The sequence below is a fragment of the Carassius gibelio genome, chromosome A6 (genome assembly GCF_023724105.1).
Source record: "Carassius gibelio isolate Cgi1373 ecotype wild population from Czech Republic chromosome A6, carGib1.2-hapl.c, whole genome shotgun sequence".
NCBI classification, from domain to species: Eukaryota; Metazoa; Chordata; class Actinopteri; order Cypriniformes; family Cyprinidae; genus Carassius; species Carassius gibelio.
Window position 1 is genome coordinate 25,168,475 of NC_068376.1, and position 26,294 is coordinate 25,194,768.

The following is a 26,294-nucleotide window of genomic DNA, read 5'->3' on the forward strand; positions in this document are numbered from 1 at the left end:
CGAGCTTTTGAGAAGACCATAAACTTTGTTTTCTGTGTATTTAAAACCAATTTTAGACTCAATAATGTGTATTGCAATGCCTGAAATGCAGTCTGAAGTTCCTGCACTGCTACTGAAATGGTGGAAGCCTGGGTGTAAACCACTGTATCATCAGCGTATAAATGTAATTTGGCTTGAACATCTCTATCCAAATCATTTAAGTAAAATTGAGTAATGGCAAAATTGATAACTCAATTCAATTGAGTTGACCTAATGTTGGTCTCTTCATTGAATTAACTTAAATGTTCAAGTACAGATAACTTAAAAAGGCAAATAGACTTAACTTAAATTTTTGAGTTTTATATGGTTTACTTGTTTTAATGATTTAATACAAATATTGTTTTTCCATTAACAGCTTTATTTGGTTTATACACTTACATTAATTTAAGAAACATTACTAATATCAAGCTCATATTTTTAAGTCACATTTAGACACTTGAACAGCACTTAAGCTCACATTTTTAGAAAACAGTAGCTCATATTTTTAACAGCAAGCTGCATTTTTAAGTCACATTAAAATATTGAGCTCATGTTTAACAGTAAGCTTACATTTTTACAGAACATTACACTCACATAAAAAAAAAAACCCATTAAGCTCATATTTTTAAGTCTTCAAAAGACCATGTTTAATGTAAATGTGTTGCAATTAAAAGAGCGCCAAGCAATTTCTCGATTTTAGCCAAACAGCTGGTTTGCCAACGATTGTGTTTTAGGCTGCAGGTCTTTCTGCCCCAAGGAAAGTAGAATCCGCTGAATGAAGTCAAACATGTATCCCAGTGACTTTGGGTAACTCGGGTGCAATGCATATATAAGTCCGAACAGAAGGCACATTGCTTCTTCAGGAAGGTCATGTAGATTGTCCATCACTAATTTTCCCTCGATTACGATTCCAATCGAAGAGGGAGACCCATCTTGTCCCATCTTCAACTATCAAAATCCCCACTGGCACATAAAGAATTGAGCGGTGATCATCGGACATCTAGTGAAAAAACATTAACAAATTAAAATTAATTCACATACATGCAAGCTCATTTACATTTCAAAAAGGTGCAACTTAAAGGGTTAGTTCACCAAAAAACTTTAAATTCTGTTAGTAATTACTCACCCTCACGTTGTTTCAACGAAGTAATACATCATCGGAACACAAATTAAAATATTTTTGATGATCCGAGTTGTCTCACTCCTCCATAGGCTTCTCTGTAATTTAAACTTGCCAGCCCAGAAAGTTTGTAAAGACATGTTAAAATAGTACAAGTGACCACAGTGGCTGAGCCAGAAATTTATCAAGCGTAGCGTTACGATATGTAACAGCGCAGCGCCTCTGGGTTGTACATCAGAACGGAGGCTCACGCTGGTCATGTGTGTGATGCTGGCCAATAGTGAGCCTACGTTCTGACGTACAACCCAGAAGTGCTGCACTGTTAGACTACTTGAACTCACTCAGAGAAACAAAGAGGACAATGTATAGTTAAATAGACGTTATTTTGTTTGTTTTTTTGCGCACAAAAAGTATTCTCATCGCTTGATAAACTTCAGGTTGAGGCACTGTAGTCACTTTGACTATTTTAACAATGTTTTTAACTTTCTGGGCCGGCAAGTTACAATTACAATAGAAACCTATGGAGGAGTGAGACAGCTCTCAGATTTCATCAAAAATATCTTAATTTGTGCTCCGAAGATGAACGAAAGTATTACAGGTTTGGAACAACATGAGGGTGAGTAATTACTGACAGAATTTTCATTTTTTATTACACATTCACACTATGTCTCACATACACTGCATCAATATCAACCTAAAAGGGTTAGTTCACCCAAAATGTTAAATTCTGTCATTAATTACTGAACCTTGTGTCGTTGCACATCTGAAAGACCTACGTTCATCTTCGGAACATATTAAAATATTTTTAATGAAACCCATGAGGTTTCAGTCCCTCCATACTAGAGATCCAATTCAATTACCACTTTCAAGGTCCAAAAAGGTATGAAAGACATCACTAAAGTAATCCATGTGACTCCAGTGGTTTAACCTCAATTTCATGAAGCTACACAAGTTTGTGCAAAAAAAAAAAAAAAAAAAAAAAAAAAAATTACAACTTATAAAAAAATATAATCTCCAATGCACGGTCACGCAATTACGTCTGCTCTCACATGAATACAAAACTCACACGTTGTGGTGCTGTGGAGATACTGTCTTGAACGGGCGTTGCAGATAAACAATTATACTGGTAAATTATGTTTTTTTTTGCACAAACATAGCACTCGTTTTGCTTCATAAAATTGAGGTTAAACCACTGGAGTACAGTAGTACAGAGTACTGCAACAAAGTCTTTCCTATCATCCTTGAAAGTGTAGTTGTGTTGGATGTCAATGGAGGGACAGAAAGTTACAGAATATCATTAAAAAAAATCTATTGTGTCTTAAAGATGGAATGACACAAGGGTGAGTCAATGAATTACAGAATTTTCATTTTTGAGTGAATTAACCCTTTAGATTGATACAGTGTGTGTGAATGACCGAGATTGTGAATGTGTTAGAGTGTGTATAGAGGGTGAGAGGGTGTCTTTTGGACATTTTCTCCTTGGAACACTTACCAAACACATCTTAAAGAAAGCAGGAGTCATCTCCAAACCAAAGGGGTAGTCCTTGAAGCACCAAAGTTCAGTTTCAGTTGGCTCTGATAGCTTGTGTGAAAAAAATAAAATTTTATTAAATCCAACCACTTGATAATAATACATTATTATAGCCTTTAAACATTTAATCAGAGATCAACTATGAAGTCTATATTGCAGTTTATAAAGAATCAATCTACTATCTTCTAAGATATATCTAGGATAAATTATTGGGACTTCTAACTAACCTTTGTTGCTTCAGTAGGTTCATCAAAAGCTGACCAGCAACTCCCGTTCTGGCTCTGAAAATGTCCAAGAGCCATGTACTATGTTGGTCAAGGGTCTCGTAAAATTCCCTTTTCAAGATCTTACCAGCAATCTTATTAAACTCCACGTAGACCTGAAAAAATTAAGAAGGGGAAAGTAACAACATGCATGCATGGTGTGCTTGATTATTTTTTAAGATAACAAGTTAATTCCAGTCAAAGGTACAAAAATTTATTAATTAAAAAAAGGTTAATTATTTATTTACTTACATTTAAAAGGATTTTTCATTTATGAATAAAAAATTGCTGTCAATTTACTCACTCTAGCCATCCAAGATGTGGGCGACTTTATTTTGCAGAACATTAAGGGAGATTTTTAGCTGAAACTGTTGTCTTTGGCTATTCATATAATGAAAGTCAACTGTAACCATCCCTTTGATTGTCAAAAAACGTGTACAAGCAAAACAAAATCAATAATTGTGATTCCTGATGATATATTTGTGTCTTATGAAATGAAACGATAAGTCTATGCAAGCAACATTATTTATAACATTATTACCTTTACCTTGTACAAACAGCCCTGAGTGTATTTTCTACAGTCTGGAGTGCGAGTGTAAAGATATATCAAACTTTGGGAATATGTGAAAACTCAATCTTCCCAATTTGAGATCACTCATGTGAACAATCTTACTTTTTTATACAGGTTGCAGCATCAGGGATAGTAGCAAGTACCATTTTGCACATCCTGCTAGTTGTAAATAAACCACAAATCAGGGTGCTTGCGTTCCAGGCTGTCAGGAGGAGATGGGTCTGTTGTGTTGTTCATCAAAATGATACTTGCTGCTATTCTTAATGCTGCAACCCGTTTAAAAAAGCAAAATTACATTCACATGTGTGATCTCAAATCGGGAAGATTGACAGATTCCCAAAGTTTGATATACATCTTTACGCTTGTGTTCCAGACTGTAGTAAACAAATTCAGCTTTGTTTGCAGAGGCTGTGAATTAAAGGTAATATATGAGGTTTAGCTTCTTGCATAGACCTATCATTTCATATAATTTCATTCCACATAACTATTCATTAATTAATAATATCTCTGTAAATGTGTCGCAGGCAGGAAAAGGTCTGCGGTTTTTAGTAACATACCGGCCAAAGAAATTGTTATAAGGATTAACGTTAGGCATAAGGATTAACGTTAGGCATAAGTCAGTATTCACGCGGCAGCCCAATTTTACACCAAATAAAAGAAACGTCCTTTCACAAATTACACAAAGAGACATGTCAGTGTCTGGAAATAGATTTTTCTCGAAGTTCGAGCCGCAATATCACGCTTAGGTCTATTGTAAACAACAGCGCTAAGTTAGTCTGTAAAACATTGGCTATGTTTGGAAGTTAGGGGATTTTAACTTAAACGCATTTATACCTTAAGTCCAGTTGTATAAAAAATAAAATAAAACATAGCAGACAATAAAGCAAAATTTACCAGCGTAACGTTACTCCTGTGGCCTCGACTCTTCCCCCTCCTCGTCTGCTTCATAACCACCTGCCTGCTAATGTTACTGTCCCTACAGGAGGAAAACGGGAAATTCAGATGTTCTTACAGAAAGTTGGTAACACGAACGTGTTTATAACTCGAAAATACTCAAAGGCAACGAAGCAAAATTTAAATATATATTTTTCCATTATTCTACCTACCAGCGTACTCTGGGTCTTTCACGACGACTCTCTTCCCGCCTGCTTTAACGCCTGTCTGACTGCTTGTGCACTGTGCAGCTGGCCCGCTGCCAGAGTAAAACGGAAAAGTATTTTCAACATGCAAATAATATGACAATAAAACGTATAAGGAAATAAAAAAACAACGTGTGTATATTTATGCGTTGCGTTTAAACATTTACTTACCTATTTAACTTTAAACTGTATTATTTATTTCTTCTTTCAGGTGTTCCTGCAAATGATTGTGAACCGCAGTCAGTGCTGCGTCTTCAGCAAATTCGAAAAACAATTCCCGCCTTGTGTTATATTGGCCAATCGGCGCTGTTGTCAAGGCAGAATTTCAAGCGCGACCAATCATTTTTAAACAGAGACGTACGAATAATTTAAATAAATGGTAATTCTGAGTTAATAACACTTAAAATCTTAATTCAAAAGATTTTTACTGCCAATGAGTAATTTAAACACACCTGTTTAAGTTTTGATGGCAAAACTTGGTGTTATAAGTAATGTGAAGTTATGTTAACTTGATTTCTTTATTAATTACAACATTAGGGTTTACAGTGTAGGAGGGTAAGCCACACACATTATTTGCCAAACAAGCTGGCTGTTCACAGAGTGCTGTATCCAAGCATGTTAACAGAAAGTTGAGTGGAAGGAAAAAATGTGGAAGAAAAAGATGCACAACCAACCGAGAGAACCGCAGCTTTATGAGGATTTTCAAGCAAAATCGATTCAAGAATTTGAGTAAACTTCACAAGGAACGGACTGAGGCTGGGGTCAAGGCATATGTATGTCAAGGAATTTGGCTACAGTTGTATTCCTCTTGTTAAGCCACTCCTGAACCACAGACGACTTCAGAGGCATCTTACCTGCAAGGAGAAGAACTGGACTGTTGACCAGTGGTCCAAAGTCTTCTTTTCAGATGAGAGCAATTTTTGTATTTCATTTGGAAACCAAGGCCCTAGAGTCTGGAGGAAGGGTGGAGAAGCTCATAGCCCATAGTTTCCACAGTCTGTGATGATTTTGGGGTTCAATGTCATCTGCTGGATGTTTTTTATTTATTTATTATTATTAACCTTTGGCCTAGCTGGCACAAAAATTCTGAAGATACACAAATAAATATTTCTTCTACATTTATTTATCTTTTATTTATCTCTTTTATGAAAATGAATGTAATTGGAATAGGGTAACCTTTAGTCTCAAAGCTTGTTGATAGTTCAGAAGTCTTTTTTTTTTAAAAGCAAAAAAGAATCATGAATGTTGCTATGAGTGTCTATAGTGAAGGTCACATTGGTAAGAATTTCTCAATTTAAAGAAGAAGTAGAAGAAGAAGAAGAAAGGAGGTCAGGAGCCAGTCAAGTTCTTCAGTCTAAAGTGCTGTCCTTATAAAATGGGGCTGAAAAGAGGTTTTTAGTTAGTGCCAGATTGCATTCCACACAGTTCATTACCTAGCACTTACAGAGAGGACAAAGGTATGCCTTTGTATTATGCATTCAAGGCTGACAAGACGAAATCCATTTCAAGTCAGAGAGTCAGGTACAGAAGGGAAGTGCCGGTTGAGGGGTGAAAAAAAGGATTGGTTGCAAGGATTAAACCCTGTCAGGTGAAGTTGTGTGAGTGACTAGGCTACCCTTTTACTTTCTTCATCAAATGGGAACCACAAGTGCAAAAAGTGCAAATGCCACAGCCATGAAAGAGATGAAATTATGCTAGGGCAAATGTGTGAAAGCTTGCATTCAAATGCAGAGCACAAGCTTTTTGCACAAGTTTTGGGTGACGTAAAACTGAAAGATATCATTGAAATAGGACTAATGTGCCAATTGGTAAACTATTTTATCACTTTACAAGCATCCAGCATGGTGTTACAATTAGTCAAATTCATTGTTACTATGGATTATGGATTCATGTTTTGGCTAGATGCAACCGTGCATATTCAGTATGCCTTAATAATGAATTTGTTCTTATTACACTTATTCTAATTGCCCTCATTCACAGAAGAGGATCCATTGGTGTGCAAATTATTTAATGCTATTTTTTGGGGGGTGAACTATTCCTTTAATCTGACTGGTCATGATATTCAGCAGTCAGATATTTCTAATTTCTGTTGTCATCCATGACAATGGTGTACCTGTATATCAAACCATTCATGCAGATAATCATTTTAAGTTCATATTTCTTGTATCATACCATAAACTTTTCTCACTTTCTTTTCATACAAATGCAAATGCTGCAAACTTTCATTGCAATTACCAGTTGTAGTAGAAATTACCTCAAACAACTAATGTTCTGATATTACATCAGTATTTGTTTATTTTTTGCAGTTTTTGTCTTGTTGTTAGGTATGCTGGTTTGTATGTAATGGGCTATATTTTTCTTTGCAGAAACTTTATCAGACTGTGATTTGGGGCTAAGAAAACACATTTGAACTATAAGTTTATAGTTACTCACCCAAAAACTGCTGTTTTAGATAAGTGGTCCTTTTTATGGGGTTTATCTGATTTATTAGTTCTTACTTGGCCCACAATAACACAAGGATATGACTCTGTTTGTATTCAGCCAGAAGTATATGCCTGCATTGTTTGTGAAAATTTGTAAAGGTCTATTTAGAAGGTTATGTAACTAGAAGGTTATGTTACGAGGCCACACAGACAGTGTTGCTGTTTCTCATATCTATGATATTTTTAATCATACTAAGTTTTAACAACATTCATACCCAGTACTTGGCCTTGTAGATTCAAAGCTGTGGTAAAATCACAGCTGTAAAAATACAACAATACAATTTAACAGGGCTCAAGAGGACATTCACAGCTCATATAAATTGCACCATCATTTTAATCAGGATAATGACGGTGGTACTGAGTGTCATGATTCCACAATTTTCAAATGTTAGTGATTACACTCGAGATGGCACATCATGTTATATTGTTGGAGATTATTGGTGCATACTAATAGTGCATATTTGATGAGAAAGGTTATGTAAGCCTATGAAAACTCTAATCTTGTCTTTATGCCTGCTGCCCTGACATCAACATACTACAAAGTTAAATTAATTTACTAAGGTAAATTAAAAACAAACTAAAGAATCTAACAAAAACTAATACAAATTACAAAAGTGCATAACAAATTACTAAAACAATTACTAAACCTACAATTAAAATAAAAAACTGAAAATATAAAACAAAAGAGGATTTGAAACAAATATTTCTATAATAGTATAGAAATAATACTTAAATTACACTGGATTTGAGCAAAGTTTGGTTGGTTGAAGCAGTTTTTTTTTCTAGATAGATAGATAGATTAAAATGTACATGTCAGAGAAATGAAGGCATTTAAATGGAGCTAATTAGTGGATGAACTCCTCTTTTTTATTCCCCTCTTTTCAGATAAATATATTTCTTAAGGCACACTGCTCTGCACAACATGTTGCCTGCACACTGTTGAGTAGACACGTGTGTCTTCAGATCGAGAAAATGTGAGGGCTCATGTTACAGGTGAAGGACTAGCTTCTCCATCTCTCTGCTGCGGCGGATCCTGCCTGATAACAGAAGCAAAGATTAATTTTCAAATCCTTGCTAAATCCTTCCATTTTCTGTCTGGCACAATTTTGAGCCTGTCCTCCAACAAAAAACGACCATATAGGTTGTTTGTGCAAGCACCTTATCACGACCTATTGCCTATTTACGTTTTTTAAGTTAAGCGGCCTCTAGTGGGCGTAAAAATAATGACAGTATTGTGTAGCGTCTGTCGTCATGAAATGATGTATAATGTCATTAACAAACAAAATGCACGTTTATTTAAATGCAATGTTTGGACTTTTTACCAGGGGGGCAGGGTTTCATATTGTATTGAAGCACCCCTGGGCGCCACCATCGCTGTTAGCATTCCATTGACTCCCATTCTTTTTGGCGTCAATTTGACAGCGAATAACTTTACATCTGAGGTGTTTAAAGACTCCATTTGTCCATTAATTATTTCTAAAGAAACACTTAAATGTATAAAAGGCTCCATTACCTTGTATCTTATGTTATGGTCCCATAGAGGCAATTTTTGTAAAAATAGGGTAACGATTGCATCATAACCAGCGACTCTCTGTCGCACAGCAGATAAATTACCGTATGGACAGGAGGAAAAGCTCACAGGCAATCTTTTACTGTCTATGAGGCTATCGGGGGAACGTGGAGGCATAAAGTCAAGGGAGATAATTGATCAGAATACTTACCAAAATTTGCTCCTGTTCACACTCGCCTTCTCTGCAAGATTCGGTGGGTGATTCAGATTTCTCTTGGCACACCCATTAGACAGCATTAGAAGAGTTACAATTGTCAAACAATTGCTCACCTGACCTTTACGTCATCAAACTCAGTTTGAGTCTGCGCAGTACGCTCGACCCCCAGGAAGTGCGTGCTTCCAATTGACTTCATTTTTCTCCGTTGAATCCAATGGGGTCGCTGTGTCCATTTCTTTTACTGTTCATGCTTTTTACACCGATCTCACAGTCGTACATATTTTACTAAGTGGCTTATTCGTTCAAATGACCACACCTAACTCCACCCCTAAACCTAACCCTCACAGAAATCATGCTAAATTATGATTTATTGAGCATATACATTTTACGTGCACGTCCGTTCTCTGGGATTGAACCCATGATAGCATGATTGCATATCAAGATATAATGCAATAATCTACCAACTGAGCTACACAAAACGCAAATCACAGTGCAAATAAAAGAGTACAAAACATTAATATGAAAACAACCTTTTGCCGATAGGGGCGCAATTGTAGTATACACTCTGATGGGTTGTATTTCAGGGATTTGGACAAACGATGAGCGTATTGGTTGGAGGACAGGTTGGTCTGATATATAGCACTGTTTCTGAAGTGTTTAATGTGGAATATTACTGTCAGCTTGAAGAACACACCTCAAGTCTTACTCTTTTATTGGACCAGAGGACATTTTATGGGTTTAGTGCTTGAGTGCTTATTAAATTGTGTGATCTTGAAAATTCAATATAAGGGTAAAACGTGTATCAGAATTAAATGTTAGGCCAAGAAAAGTTTCTGCTCTGTTGCACAGTTCTTTTTTTTTCTTTATTTAATGTTCAAATAAATAGCCTATGCATCATGGTTGTATTTATTTGATTAAAAATAGTAAAAACAATATTACTGTAAAATTTGTATTTTAATATATTTCAAATTATAATCAAGATGTAAGCTGATTTACTCTAGTCTTCAGTGTCATATATGTTGTGCATATTAATATTCGTTTTGGTTTAAGGTAAGCAAATTGATGAGAAGGAATAGCTAGACGTTTTGCATCAGACCTATAAATTATGAACCAGGATGTCTGCTTGCATCAAACATGTCTGCAGATGCTTCTATAGTGTACCTGATGCCAGAACTTGAGAGAGACACTTCCAAAGGTTTGGATTTTTTTTCTGAAGGAATTCAGTTCTTGCCCCTGAAGAACATCCATCTTCAGAAGCCCTAGAAGGTGCTTGAGTCTATTGATGATGTTGGATACAGGACATGAGACGTTACATAACTCTGTTTATGATTTACACATCAACGCTACAACACTAGCCAATTCTATTAGTCTTAGATCATATATAAATGTGTGTATGTTTATTAAGTATGTTTATTAAGTATATATATATATATATATATATATATATATATATATATATATATATATTTTTTTTTTTTTTTTTTTTTTTTTTTTTTTTTTTGGAAAACTGATGCTGTTGCAATGTGTCTGGATTGAAATGATTCTCTGCAGTCATATTGATCTGATGTTCACTTATCACATCTTACAAACCTTTTATTTTCTATCTGCGCTCTCTTATTGTGGTTGTCCTCCATCTTCCATTTTGAAATTTAGCTGAATACTGATGTTACATAAGCCACAAATACTATTCATTATAAAGCAATGATGTGAAATACATAAAAACTGTGACTTCAGAGGTGGTTGGAGCTGAATCTTTTCTGACGAGACTCGAGGAATACACAAGTAATTCAGGATACACCTTAGGTGTGAAGACATTACTGTTAGCGTCAAAGATACACTGTGTAGTTTCTTTAAAAAGTCTTACATCCAAAGTGAATATGAAATTCATATGCAACTTATTTTACTGTTGCAATGTGACCAATCTAGACTCACTGGAAACATGTACCTCTACCTGCATATCTGTAAAATGCAGCTAAAAATTTAATTCACTGTTGTTTCCAGTTGAAATGAGCAATAGTGGCAGTAAAACACCAACACCTTTTAACCAATGTCAAAATCCTTCTCATATTTTTATGATTAAACAGAATGTGCTTTTAGATTAGACTGGGTTGAATGAGATGGGTCTTTTGAGAAACAGAATTAAACAAGATTATTCTAGGGCGGGAATAGATTTTATCAATAGGCATTTGATTGGATCATGGAAAGTTGGGGTTGCCATGTCAGAATAGAGTTTGCAGTTAATTATAGAGTCCTATAAATAAAGTTTCCAAAGGGAGGATTTCACAGTGATACCTTAGAAAATCCCCTTAAGTTTCTCCTTACATTGAAAAGTTCTTACAAGAACCATTTTAGTGTATTTTTTCTTAGTGTATTTTATGTTAAATAAATAAACAAATAATGAAATTGTTAATTTAAGATTCTTCATGGAACCATATATGTCAGTAAAGGGCCTTTATTTTTAAGGATGTATTTCTTTTTTAAAACACCAGTAACTGATGTTTTTGACCATGACTTGAAGACTTTACCCGTAGCATTTATTTTCCAAATCGCTCATTGTTTGCTATTACAACCGTAACCTTCACTGAACTGAACATTACTACTGAACAATAACCAGCATAAAATTACTGGGAAGGTTTTAGGAAGGCTGTACTGACTACAAAATATTATTGTTATCAAATATGAAGTCTGACCAAAGTGTGGTGAGCCAAAAGTGAAAGACTTTATTTTGCAGTTCAACCAATTTAACAAATGCAAAATTCAGTTGAACTTACTGTACATCCAACATAACGTGCAATGACATCATGAGCTGATGAGGACCACAGTTGTGGTATTTAAGAATATGGATAAAGAAGGAATAATGCACTAGTCAATATTTTTGCTTAATACAGCTAGAAACTGTAATATAACATCGGTATTAAAGAATTAGGAAATTATCATCAGGATTATCTGTATATCATCATCTCTGACTTTAATACACATGTGCACATGGAGAGGATGTGTTTTTGCACTTGTTGTCACATTTAGTGATTTTATGACCTGCAGACTCTCCTGTGTGTGGGATTATCATAAAGCGATATGTTCTACAAGAGCACTAGTCACCACATTATGTCTGGCTATAGTACCCCAGCATTTTTCATCCCATGTTTCACATCTTAATGTGTTACAGAGGCTGCGTTCAAGCATGACATCTGCTCAAGACACCCCATGCCCCTCGCTCCATCCCGGGGTTGCAGGATACTGTGGCATATTGGCAAATGCTGCAAGCCTCGTCAGAAAGCTTTCATCTCTTGACAGCTGACAGCTGACATCCCGCCACAGATGTTACTCTTTTCCAGCCATAAATCATTCAATGAGACTTCAGCCTGCCATCATTTAAGTTATTATAGCTTTCAAACAAATCTGAGTGGTCATCTCCTCTTCCCCACCTCATCTTCTTCTAAAAGACAGGTAAGATTTCAGCTCACTTTGGACATTAGTCAAAGCAAGGGCCTTTTCAGAATATTGCCAATATTTCCAGCCTCGGTTATGCAGATATGCCACAATGTGGCTGTTACTGATGAAGCTCAGGCTCCTGGTGATAGGTTGAGAGGCTGGATTGGATTGCATGCCGCAGAGTCAGAGAGGCATTGGAGGTTTCCACTTGATTAAACCCGAGCTTGATCCACTGTGTGCTCGCTTTAATTTAAAAGTTGCAAATAGGGGAGCGCTGGAAATTGTAATGAGAAAATAAAATGCACAGATACAAAGTAATTGACTTTGCTGATCATCAAGGGATCAGATAAGGTTTTATTAGTGGACCTTAATTGTACTTTAATTACTAGATTTAAACACCTCCTCATCTATAGAAAAGTGCAGAATGCATCTAATTTCTAAAAAGTTCAGGAATACACTGGAGAGTGTTATATGAGGAACAGCTATCTGGTCTAAGGACAGCATCAACATAATTTTCATTTGCTCTTTTAAAACTTGGATACAGCACAAATGCAATTATCATTATTATTTGGTCACCAACAGGTGATGTACCTCATTATTCAAATAAGATTCCCTCTTCAGGTCTCAGGCTATGTCATGTTTTCATACATGATCAGATTGTTTGTTTCTTGCTAGTCGATATGTATTTATTATTCTGCTATTAATTTAAGGCCTGAAAAGGACTGAAAAGTTATAGATTTAAATATTGCATTTACTATGAAATGAATGTCTTCTTTATTTTTATTTCGGTACAAACATCTACACATCCTTAAATCAAGATGCATTTACTTGAGATGCAAATTGAACATGTAAAGTCAGGGTTAGTACCTAGTTATTACATAGTTATTGTAATTACTATAATAAGTACATAGTATGTACATGAGGAACAGGACTGTAAAATAAAGTGCTACCGATATTTGTTCTTGTTTTAATCATAAAAACACTTAATTTTGATCAGTTTTTCGGAAAACAAGACATGATGTCAGTTTGCTTCTCAAGTAAACTATGTTTTTTTTTTTTTTTTACAGTTTATTTAATAGGGACCATGCATATTCATGTACTTTGTTGTATGAAAATACGCCATGTAAATATGCCAGAATTAGTAAAAAGATACTATTTTTCATCTGCAGTCCCTAGGCCGGTGACATAAAAACTAACAAAAAAATAAATAACCAACAATCATAGAACATTCAATCATTATGACAACAATACACAAAAATAAAAATATACATCAACAATACAAACAAACAAGACAAAAATTCATAATAACATAATAACAATTGCGACCAACCACATCTAAAACAATAGTCCGCGTCCGCACAATACACATGCATGCACCATGCACAATCATCCTGCATACATAAATACACACACACGCACATACACACTCAAGATCTTTACTTATCCATGCATAAATTATTCACACCTATATACAACATAGACAATGTATAAATGTACATACAGTATATACATGTAAATATTTATTAAATAAATAAATGCATATGTGTGCATTCATATACACAAAGCAACTACACAGAGCAAACACAAATACACCATGCAAACACAAACCTCCACTCCGTACGCGATCAATCGCGACCAATTCCCCCCAGCATTAATGACTAATGTTACAGTTAAAAGTGAGTACATGTCTGATTATCTAAGAGCCACTGTTTTAATTGAGTTTTAAAGGAGGTGAATGAAGGACACTGGCGTATCACAAGGGGCAAGCTATTCCAAAATTTTCCACCTATTATTGATATTACATTTTGTCCAAAGGTGGTACGTCTAAATGTTATCATACAGTCCCCTTTTATAGAGGCCCGTGTGCTACCTCCGCTTGCAAGCCTTTGAAAAAAGGCATGCAGTGGAGGTGTAGCAAGATTATTTAACACCTTATAAACTAGACAAATGTACTTGAAACGTTTGAAATTGTCAAAACTTAAAAAATTATGTCTCTCTAAAATATTGCAATGGTGAAATGACAATGCCTTTTTATCAAAAATTTTAATGGCTTTCTTGAATAGAGATTCAATAGTTTTAAGACTCGATATGCTAGTTAATGACCAATTTATGAAACAATACTCAATATGTGAAAAAATCATAGTATATAAAAACAACTTGGCTGCTTTGGTGTTAAGAAATGGCCTGACTTGTTTAAAATTCTGCAAACTGAATTTAACTTTATTTGCCACCTTTTTCACATGATATTTGAATGTTAAGGTGGAGTCATATATAACTCCTAAATACTTAAATTCATTGACAACATCAAGCTCCTGTCCTCTAAGAAACACATTAGAATGTGACACCTTCATACATTTTTTGGTGAACACCATACAGACTGTTTTTTTGGTGTTTAAGTAGAGACACGACCTAGTGAGCCAGTCATCAATGTGAACCATCGCTGATGTAAGTGTAGATGCTATCTCTAAGTAGTTCTTATCATGTGTAAAGATTACAGCATCATCTGCATACATCTGGACATCAACATTTTTCACATGCCTCTGGCAGGTCATTAATATAAAGTGTGAACAAGATCGGACCAAGTATAGAGCCTTGGGGGACCCCTACTGGACATTCACTAAATGGAGACTTTGAGTCATTAATACAAACACATTGATTTCTACAGGACAAGTAAGATTTTATCCAGTTGAGAGCTTGCTCAGAGAACTATGTTGATTTCAGAATCTTCAAACATTTGAACTGGAAAACAAGACAAGCTATTATTATTATTATTATTATTATTATTATTATTTTGTAGTGTGATCAGAAGGTATAATAAAAGTTATTTTGATATTCCAGTGGTCGGTAGCATTTGTTTTATTATGATTAATTATGGATTTATTTTTTAACAACTTTTTAAGCATTTTTAATAGAATACATGTACATTTAGAGACCATTTTAATGTATCGTGTTCCAATTATTTCTTAAAGTGTCTTCTTAAAAAGTCTTAGATTTACCTTCATAAAACCTGCAGAAACCGTTGAATTAAACAATGATAATGGTGATGAATAATGTTATTTGGTTCTCAAGAAATATTATTTAAAATCTTGAAACAGCTGTGCTGTGTTTTTTTTTTTTTTTTTTTTTTTTTTTTGGATATGGATACCCCCCCACCTCCAGGAATCTTTGATGATAAAATACAACAAAGCAGCATGTATTTGAAATATATCATTTTATCTGTTTAATTTGTCCTTGCTGAATAAAGGTATTTATTTCTTAAAACGTGTGTTTATATTAAGTTGTGTATTTATATTTTTGTTGCATTTTTTATGTATCTTGTTGTAAAGATATTTAGATATCGAATACTGATTATGTATATGTCCCAGTACAAAATGGTATGTGGTATGTTTAATATCTCCTTTTCTTCATTTTTTTCAATGAGCTATCAATCTACCTTCCATGTTTTCGTCACACATAACTGGTTCCAGATTCTGTCTCTGTTTTTTGGGAAAATTGTTGGATGCACTCTGAGGTATAACGGACACACCTCAATGAAGAGAGATGGCTGACAGATGCGTCATTGAGACAAATGATGCTGTGAAACCTGGAGTAATTCACACCTGTTCACAACGCTCAACACTTTACATACACAATGGATCCATAGAATCCACATCACAGTGTCTCCTCTCTGATGGTACTTCACATGTTGGGTGTATAAAACTGTGAAGCTTTTTTAAGCATGCTGCTGGTGCTCCAAATATTTACACAACAGCCTTGAAAGGATTCTGTTCTTCAACTTTAAAGTGACAATCAGTGTCCTTCGCAGGTGCACAGCTACATGAAATATGAAATGATTCATCTTTCAAACATTCTGGATTGAAAGCATGTGATTGCAGAGGTTGGCTGCTTCTTCAGAAAGTATTTTATATTCTTGAAAAATATCAGTGCACTATGAACTGTTGTCAGTACGGTCGCATGGAAGTGGAAATCAATTTCTTGGTTTTACTTCAACCAGTGGTGTTCGAAAGGAGTGTGGGGTGACAAATGTAGGAAGTTTGACTGAGGTCATGAATATTAATTAGCTTGGACTGGCATTGCTAGGCAATCTTCCTCTGGGCCTTTCACACAGGATACATTCTGGTGCTTTTATTTAATTGTTTTTCCTCTGGAAACATTTACAAGATAAATGTCTCTGGTTGTTTTGCAGGTCATGAGCAATATGGATTTAACATGCTGTGTCAAGTTAATAACAGTTGAACCTCTAAAGGCTGTCCAGTCAGGTAATGTAATTAATATTCATGAGCTACACCTTTGCCTTGTGCCACTGTTAAGTTATTGAGCTGCAGTATCAAGACAGTTTTACATATGCTCAGATATTTGTACCTTTTAATGTTAAAAATGCAGATCGAGTCTGTGGTAGAGCTTATCTGTAGTAAGTGTTTTTATATATTTATAAAAAATAATTTAAACAATTAAAATTGTCAATTGCACATTAAATGGCTATTTGTCTTCATAAATGCATGCTTGATCTCATGAATAGTGATTTTTTTTTTTTTTTTAAACAAATGGATCTAATTTATTTATCTTCATCCTTTGACCTGATTTAAAGCACATCTTATGTAGATTTAGCACTACACATTTTGTTAGGGTTAAGTTTGGCCTTTATGGCAGATATTACATTGGCCATAACCATATTATTCACCATATTATTATTATACTAGCTGCGCTGTTGTGTGCTTTCACAATATAATATCGATCAAGAGTCATATGCAGTCAGTTTACTCTATGAATGTTTAACATGCTTATGAAATGGAGATAATGCACTAAATCAAGACTGACAGGCTTCATAATTTACAGCGTTAGTCTACTGGAAAATATACTGCAGTCAGTGCTACATCACTGACACATGTTGGAAAAAGGCTCCCTGTGGTGAATGTTATGATCATTCAGAATTTTTAGTGGTGGGTTGACTTACTATTGCTGCTTATAGGGTTAGGGACTTGAACAAAACTCTAATCCAAAGTATTAACCATGAAGCAAGAGAAGTGTTCTATTATTATGTTCTATTATTATTATATAAATTTACTCTGACTATATAAAAATAATTATATTTGGTATTTGGTAAATCACACTTTTGTCACGTATTAATAAATGAAATCTAAACATACATATACAACACACACACACACACACACACGCACACACACACACACACACACACACACACACACACACACACACACACACACACACACACACACACACACACACACACACACACACACACACACACACACATATATACATATATATATAAACTATGTGGATTATTGTGATATTTTAATCAACTGTTTGAACTATCATTCTGACGGCACCCATTCACTGCAGAGGATCCAGTGTTGAGCAAGTGACTTAATGCTACATTTCTGATGCAAAAAAACTAAAATTAGATTAAAAATAAAATTGTCATCTGGATCTTGGCCTGAGGTTAAGTACATTAACAGCTCATTTGTTGGGCCCATACAGTTCAAAGTAACATTAATAAACATTAATGATTTCAAAGATTTTTTGAAGCTAAACAGTTTCTGTTCTTTTTTACACAAACTGACGTTCTTGTGCTTGCGTTGTCATGAAAAACAAAAAAACAAAAAAAAAACAAAAAACAGGTGTGACACCCACCCAGCATGCACACCCGAAAAACTGACACATCTTTTTAAAGGTCACAGTTCTGTCAAAATACACACACCATATGGAACACTCTTCTGGGCACACATAATATTTTAGCACTTGCAGCCTGCCAGCGACACTGATAGAGAAGTGCTATTCCTGAGGGTGCCACACAGATGGGTTGATCAATTTTACACGGTTTCTGCTACGTCGTCTACACATTTATGGGTGAGTTACTTCCTAGTCAATGCTTTTTTTTCTCTCTACCAGTTTACTTAATAGGAAAACTGAAGGTTAAGAAAAATGTCCTGAGAAATAATGTTGGTTGCAATGTTTCTGTTTAACTGTAATAAGAAGTAATTAGATGCTAATACACCACACCATACCCACTGCTTGTTATGCATGATGTTTAATGTCCTGTGTCGGCAGAATCAATTTGATGGCTGCCTGCCCGCATGGACTACTGGAATGAACTTAATCAAGTCATTTAATGCTCTAATTTCTCGAACCCGATTCTTTTGGCAAAAACTGAATGCTGCTTCGTGTTTTCTTAATTTCCATGACAAGTTTAGGGTAGGAGGGTGGTCTTGCTGAGATTTCTGACCCCATTAGCCAACTTGAGCAAACTGTTTTGTCTGCTTATATTATTAGTTTATATAGACCTAAATGCCAGTTGTTAGTGTTTTTCACTGTGTTTCGCCACCAATTAAACCATTCACTCAGAGACCTTAGGCTCGCTGTGATCCAAAACCTAGTGAGCTGCCACATTGCCTGCTGTCTACATAGATGGCAATGACATGGAACTACAAAAGTGCCCCATTTTTCAACACTCTATATAGCTGGCAACTAAGATAATGCTTTAATAATAATAAAATGGTGAACACACATGGGTATTACAGTAGATGTTGAATAAAATATATCTAAATAATAAATAATAATCAAACATATACTTATATTTAGATCTATCCTTTGTTTTGTGTAAGGGAATGCCCTTTCTGCAACATATATATGCTTTTTTTGCTTCGGAATTTAGCCAAAACGAATAATTTTAGAAGGCAAAATTGTTTTGATGCCTGCTGTTTGGAAAAACTTTTAGTTCAAAAGCATGCCAGTGATGCTTCAAATGTTCTTAAAATGTCATTTGAAACTACAATTTCTGACATTACACTTTCCTTGCCTGCTCATCCTCCAAATTTGTGGCAAGTCTCTGGCTTTTGTTTTAATAAATAAATTGCATTATTTAGACTGCAGAATGTGACATTGTGCCTTTTTTCAGCTGGAATTGCATTTATCATTAAAGTGAACTCTATTAACCCCACTCACACTACAGTGACTCATGCTAGATTGAGATCAAATAACCCAAGTACAGTACAGTATCTCCGACCAGGGCAAGGGCATTGTAATGGAAAACGTAGCAGCTTATATCTTACACCACCAAAACGATGCTCTTGTGACAAAAATCAGTGTCCATTTCACTGAAAATAGAAAATCATCAAGGTTTGAAAGGACATGGGGGTGAATAAATGAAGACAGAATTTTATTTTAATTGTAAATGTTAAGCCTTGAGTCAAGTAATGTTATCATCCGAAGTGTGACCCTGGAACACAAGGGTCAATTTATTGAAACTGAGATTTATACATCATTTGTTTGTTAGGACTATGAATATCTGGAATCCGAGGGTGCAAAAAAATCAAAATACAGAAAAATCACTATAAAAGTTGTCCAAATGAAATTCTTAGCAATGCATATTATTAATCAAAAATTAGTTTTTGATATATTTACTGTAGGAAATGTACAAAATATCTTCATGGAGCATGATCTTTGATCTCTTGAGAGAATGCACAACATGCAATAGATTACAAATTTTAAGCATGTCTTGCAGAAATTGAAAGATCTTCTAAATCTTTTGATCTTCAGAGAAAACAAAACCACCACATATTACGTTTTTAATTCAAATGAGCTCTCCATGAATCAATGAAAATATTATTTTAAAAACAATTCTCTTTGTTTGAAAAGTGTTTCAACATCTTAAAAGTAGAGTGGTCACTGCAAATAATAAGATGTAGATGACTTTTTCAAGTTTCATTGTGATGCATTGTTGATATTAAAACCACAGTTTAGCATTTTTGAAAATGCTATAGCTTTATTCTTGCTAAAAAAAACCTTTAAATGAACTAGTTTGTACTGTAAATCATGCTTTGTAGCTGTTGCCTTTCCTTTTGTCTCCTTGTTGGACAAAATATATATCTGGAACTGTTAATCCGAAATATATATATATATATATATATATATATATATATATATATATATATATATATATATATATATATATATATATATATATATATATATATATATATATATATTCTCAGAAATGTACTTATTTAATTAACCACAGTATGCATTTGTTTACTCTCTATATTTCTCCTCTCAACCATTGTCCAGACATCTTTTCTGTGAGCTAGTAAACCTAGTGATCTGATCAGCTCACATCATTGGATGTCTCTTAAACAAAATCCTTCACAGCACAGTTTGATAGCTTCATCTTCAGGCATTCATAAAGATTTCAATTACTTTACAGATTATTCACTGCATTCACACCCTTTTAGTCGCAAAAGAACACAGGTTTACTCATCTTACACCAGTCTGAACTTTCTATTCTCTCTTTTCAATTACCAGCCCACCTTGCTAAGCTAAAATATTGTAGTTTTGTGCCCTCGTTCAGGTCCACTGGGCAATTATCAAGATGAAGTCGTGCTTCTCAGCCACTCCCCAATGATTACTCCACACTTATTCCTCAAGGAGACGTCAGTGTTCTGCTTTACAAGGATTCTTTCACATCTTTGATCTTGCTGAACGCTCTTGCCTCACAAGGCTGGCAAACAAACTTGACCTGGTTCTTCAGGAGATGTGCCGCCCTTACTGTCGACCTTTGCTCGCTCACCCCCTGCCAATTTAGTCATACACCTACTGCTGTTAGCTTTTAGAGAAAAAGTCCATGTTTGCCCACTTCTTTTCTCTTCTCTCTTTCATGATTTCTCTGGCAGCTCACTCCTGCAGGCTCTGTGCGCTAAACGCTGGCCTCTTGCCATCTGTAGGTTTACTCTTTTTCTTGACTCTAAATAGATAGAAATATCAAGTTTTAGTACATAACACAGTCCATCAGATTCAAAGACATTGACACCAAAAAGTATTTGGACACAATATATATAAAATATTATATATATATCAGATCTGTATATTTTCTAGAAGACAGAGTAGCAGCTGAAAAAAAAAAAATATATATTTTTTGACTCAGAATGTGACATGTATGTAACGTCATACAATGTGCTCAAGATTGTCTCCTTCTTTATATTTTATTTTATTCCGAATCATATTTCACATGACATCCACAATTTAGTAAATAGTGAAAGACTGCATGAGTCAGCAGTATTGGACAAAGTATATGCATGTATGGGTAAAATGTCTCGGCCGCTTATGTTCCCTCGTGCATCTTGTGAGGTCAGCACCGCCGTGGCATGATGAATGTAAGCAGAGTTCAGCAAATGTCCAGTTTTGTCCTAGTATGAGAAAGTATTTTAGCATTGTGCTGATGCTTACATCAGTAGCAGCTGATGTTCAGAATCCATCCCTTGCAAAATTACAGTCAGTCATAAAGACTAGATTTGAAAACCTGACTGGATTTGTGTGCAGTGTAAACAAAACCTTAAACTTCACTTAAAAATGTATTAATGTCAATGCATTTCAAAATATTAAAACAAGAGACATTTTTGTTAAAGAAAGCATGCATGCGTTGATTAGGAGGCATATAATCTTATATAGTGTTTTTGGAATATATATTTGTTCAGTGTGGGTTGTTTATTGGCTTTTTAGTTGCTAATTATAATAGGAAACAATTATGAAATTACCCAATTTGCTTATTATCTTGAGAACATGCTCAAATGCACTCTCTCATTTTCTGCTTTTGTGCTGCATCTGTAATTATTGTCTTGTTCCTAAGGTTGGTGCTTTACTCCTTTTAAGAGTTTTTTAGTTGTTGGTGCTACATTACCCTTTTAAAAAGTGTAGTGTTGATACTCACTGGTGCAGACACCATGCTGTGTACCTAGTGCTGCTTTTTATGCTGTTGATTAGTTTTAGCTATATCTTTGACATGAGAGTTAAGAGTTTAAAGCTCAGCACATAAGACACTTTAAATACTTTGTCATAAGTTATTGCTTACAGGCACTAAATGACTATAAGACTAAATCCCTACACAGTAGTCTTGATGTTTGGCAACACGCACCTATTAATCTTGCAAAAGAATTTAGAGCTTAATCGTTACTGTGTCTTCTGCCCTAGATACTGTAATTGGAAGCAATGTGTTCAGAAAGCTTAATTTATTTCACGGTCTTATTATTCTTACAAATCCACTGTAAATAAAATTAGTATGAAGTTAAAAGTAATTGCAAAAAGGCTAAGAATAGTGAATTTGGTTCTTAGAAAAGGTCCCATTTGGTTTAGGGTTTTGTCATCAAATGCAGTGAAAATTCTTTTAGTGTGGCTTTAGTTTCCAAAAGCTTTTCTACATGCAAAAGTGCTAGTGGAAAAGGCCTACTGTATTTCTATGCCAGACTTTGATATTCCTTCTGACGTCAATAATGAATGGTATCTAATCATGCTACAGTTTATGTTTTATGTGACTTCATAAAAGCTGGCTTTATGCCAATATGGAAAAAAAATAAATTGCCTGGATCAAGCTATTCATCAGTAAACTAACCTGTTTATATGTGAATAACATTAAGTAAGTGCTGAACATCTCAAACAAAAAATGGATGCAATATGGTGATTCACCAGCTATTGACGTCCAAAGTGACTGTGATGTCTATTTCAGGAAGAAAAGCCAATTATATCTCCATCTAACTTTTTTTCTTAGGCCATCTTTTATTTCTGATTTCAAGAAAGTCTCTATATTACAGATATATACAACAGCAATGGCATTTTTTTGTCCTGAAGCCGACTTTCAGTTTGTATATATACTGTATATATTTGTGTTGCTCAGAGATGCACAATGCTTATTCTGCTGTGGCTGTGTTTGGAACTAATTTCATTGAAGGAAATATTTCATCTAACATGTAAGTTACTAATTCATTATTAGTCTGTTGTATAAAAGCTAAATCACACTAACAATTGCACACTGCTTGATTCACGCAGGAGCTGCGTTGCTTTAATATAATACAGAATTTGCCTTTTTGTACAATAGTAAGAACATTACTTTTTGTATACTGTAGTTAATTTTCATCTTTTAAAATGAAGCAGCATGTCTGATTTCCCAGACGCAATCAAATATCTAGGAGAACAGTAGTATGAATTCAACCAGCAGAGCTACATATTTATATTGCAGCACAATCCACTGTTATTGCCTTCGTGTAACACAATATCCATATGCTCTCTTTGCAGGTGTAATTTGCAAATTTGTGACAAAAGTGGCCGAAACCTGCCACATGGCCACAACCATTAACAGAGCATATCTCATGAAGATTGGGGTCATGTATTTTGAGTTTGAGATTAAATAGAAACAGTGGGAGAACAAATGTAATCAATTCTAGCAAGAGAGTGAAAGAGAGAGCAAGGGAAGCCAATCGCCTAAGTGCACTGCTCTTCCAAACATAATCCCCTGGTGGTTAACTCTGTTGGTAATGAGAAATAATAAGATATCGTCCAGGGGAGGGGTCTAATTCATAAAACACTGAGGAATTGGCTTTTTCAGTTATGCTGCAAATCTACTTGCTATAACGTATATGGAGCAGTTGCACTGAAATTTACTCACAGACACTTTCCATAATGTTCAAATGGGCTGTGATAAATTTTCAGATGAGAACAACCGAGCATGATTAAACTGTTAAGCGTGTATAAAATATTCCGAGCCATTGGTATAACTCATAACTCATAAAGAGAACAATGGCAGATGCTATTTTGAATAAAGAGGCATATCATTCATCAAAGGGATTGATTCTCACAGTCAGCATTTCTCAGGAGCTGTATTTGAACGATAATTGCTTGATATTAACATCTATCATGATCGGCGTGGCACTAGATTGATCTTCAGGACATCATTTACAGACATTGCAATAAATCCAAAGTTTGATTTGACTAATTAACAACACACTCTGTTTAGAAAAACTCTCTTGCAGAAGTTTGCATCACTGCTGACGGACTCAGCGAATACTAAATACAGGGATAAAAATATATACAAAATCTACCCCTAAACCTAACCCTACCTATAATTTATTCCTAAAATCAGTGTGAAATGATAGCTGATTAACAAGGGTGAAGAAGCACCTAACCCTGATTGTAAACATAAAACAGATATTTCCTGAAAAGTTATATCTCAATTCTGATTGGTTGATTGGAATGTTGTTCCAGGATCAACAAGATTGTTGATCCAAGACTGGGGATTAAAACATGCAGATACAATCAGTTAGAAACAGGGTACATTATGCATGAGCACCATTCAGTAAGTTTCAAGTCTTTGTGGAGAAATAAAACGTATTTGCAGTAATAATAATAATAATCAAAATGTAACAAACTGTAAACACTGTGCAACTGTAAACACTTAAATGACATAACTGGTATTATACAAAGCAGCGGGTAATCTTGTTTCAGTTGATTAACATTAACTTAAAATTGTAACATAAAAAAAAAAAATCACATCTGAGCTGATGAGGAGGGTTGTAATGATACCCCCCCCCCCCCCCCCTTTCTGCTAACTGCTTGCCTGTATTCTATGTGTTCACTATTTTTCCAAATTGTTTGCTGAATTTTTTTAAAAAAATGTTTACATTTTTTAAATAAAATGTTTTGGGTGAAGGGGTTGATGGGAGCTGCTAGTAATTAACAAAAATCTATAGTATTTCTAAAAAATTCTAGATGCTATAGTGTTACACCAACACATTTGAAGCAGATATATGTGGGGAAAATATTTGAAAACTTTAGATAAAAAGAGCAAAAACACTGAGTTACAGATGTTAAAGTAAAAGTGGTACAACCATACCTGATCTCTCATACCTTAGGAATATTTTACACAATCTTCACTTGTTGAACCTTGAAAAATCCATATATTATTGCCTAAGACTATATTGCTAAAAAATGGTCAATACAGTTATTCACACATTAAAAGAAATTCTTGGGATTTACCCTTCTGGGATCTACCTCCCGTAAGAAAAGCTAAAATGTTCAGCTGGCACCATCCATTCACTATAAACAGCATAATACATTTCACATGCTGCTAGAAACTTGGTTTCCATCAGTTCATATATATATATCTCCCACCAGCCTCCCTCGAACTGATGCTGGAGCTCTGGAGACATCCTCAAATGCTGTAGCCTTTGTATCACTCCCAAAAACATCATACTCTATGCTGTATGCTCTCTTTCTCTGCAAAACTTTTTTTTTTTTGCCACCCAACACTCACAAGAAACACACCACACACATCTCTTTCCTTCTGCTCTTTCCTTTTTCCTTTCTATTAGTGTCTATCACAGCATTTATCATCACATGGCATGCATATCAGTGGCACATAATGTCTTAAAACATGGCAAAGTAACTGACATTGTTCGATATGTTCACTTCTGAGATGGCGGTGCCTCATATCAGACTGGGAAACCTGCTGTAGTATTAACTGAATGCGAGCTATTATAGGGTTTCAAAGTCATTTGATCGGTTTCAATCTGACTTTGCTGCCTGCACTACACCCCTTTCAGATTAATTAGCAAAGAGGAAAAGATGAATTGCTATTCATAGGCAAACAAACTATGGTACTAACCACTTAACAAGCCCATGCTTCATCATTTCATATCACATCATTTTCACATTACCATCAATAAATGGTTGTCGTTTTAGTATTAAAGTCTTTCTTTTATTTTTCACCACACTGATTTAGAAAACATTTCAGTCGGAAGTTACTAGTAAACTTCAAAAAATTTTTTTTTAAAGAAATGGCAAGTAACACTCTAATTGAAATTAGTATGAAAATTTCTTTACTATTTAATCATCCTCATGTCTTCAGATTATAACTTTATGTGATGCACAGTTTTAAATTTAAAGGGATGTATGCTGGTGTTCTGGTACAATCCTAGAAAAAAAACATCAAATCATCAAAAAATCATGTTTCTTAGTGTATGTACATAGTTAAATAAAGATCAATTATCCAATTCATTTAAATAAATTATATATATAAAAAATAGTGTAAGGAAAACACATGATGCAGGATACATGTTTAATGGCACAGCAAAACCCTCAGAAGATTAAAGCAGAAAGAGAGAGAGAGAATGTGCCTGCTGTTTGAGAGAAGGGAAGGGATGATGAGAACAGGAGGGAATCTTC

At 34.8% G+C, this 26,294-nt stretch overlaps 1 long non-coding RNA gene across 1 annotated transcript; it reads right to left on the minus strand.

Annotated features, from left to right (window-relative positions):
- Positions 1-260: 260 nt before the first annotated feature.
- On the minus strand, positions 261-4,928 carry LOC128015159 (uncharacterized). Its single transcript, XR_008183812.1, has 6 exons — positions 4,814-4,928; positions 4,610-4,695; positions 4,398-4,479; positions 2,897-3,048; positions 2,631-2,720; positions 261-1,018 (listed from the first exon to the last, which is right to left on the minus strand). It is a non-coding gene; the product is annotated as an uncharacterized LOC128015159 (long non-coding RNA).
- Positions 4,929-26,294: the final 21,366 nt, after the last annotated feature.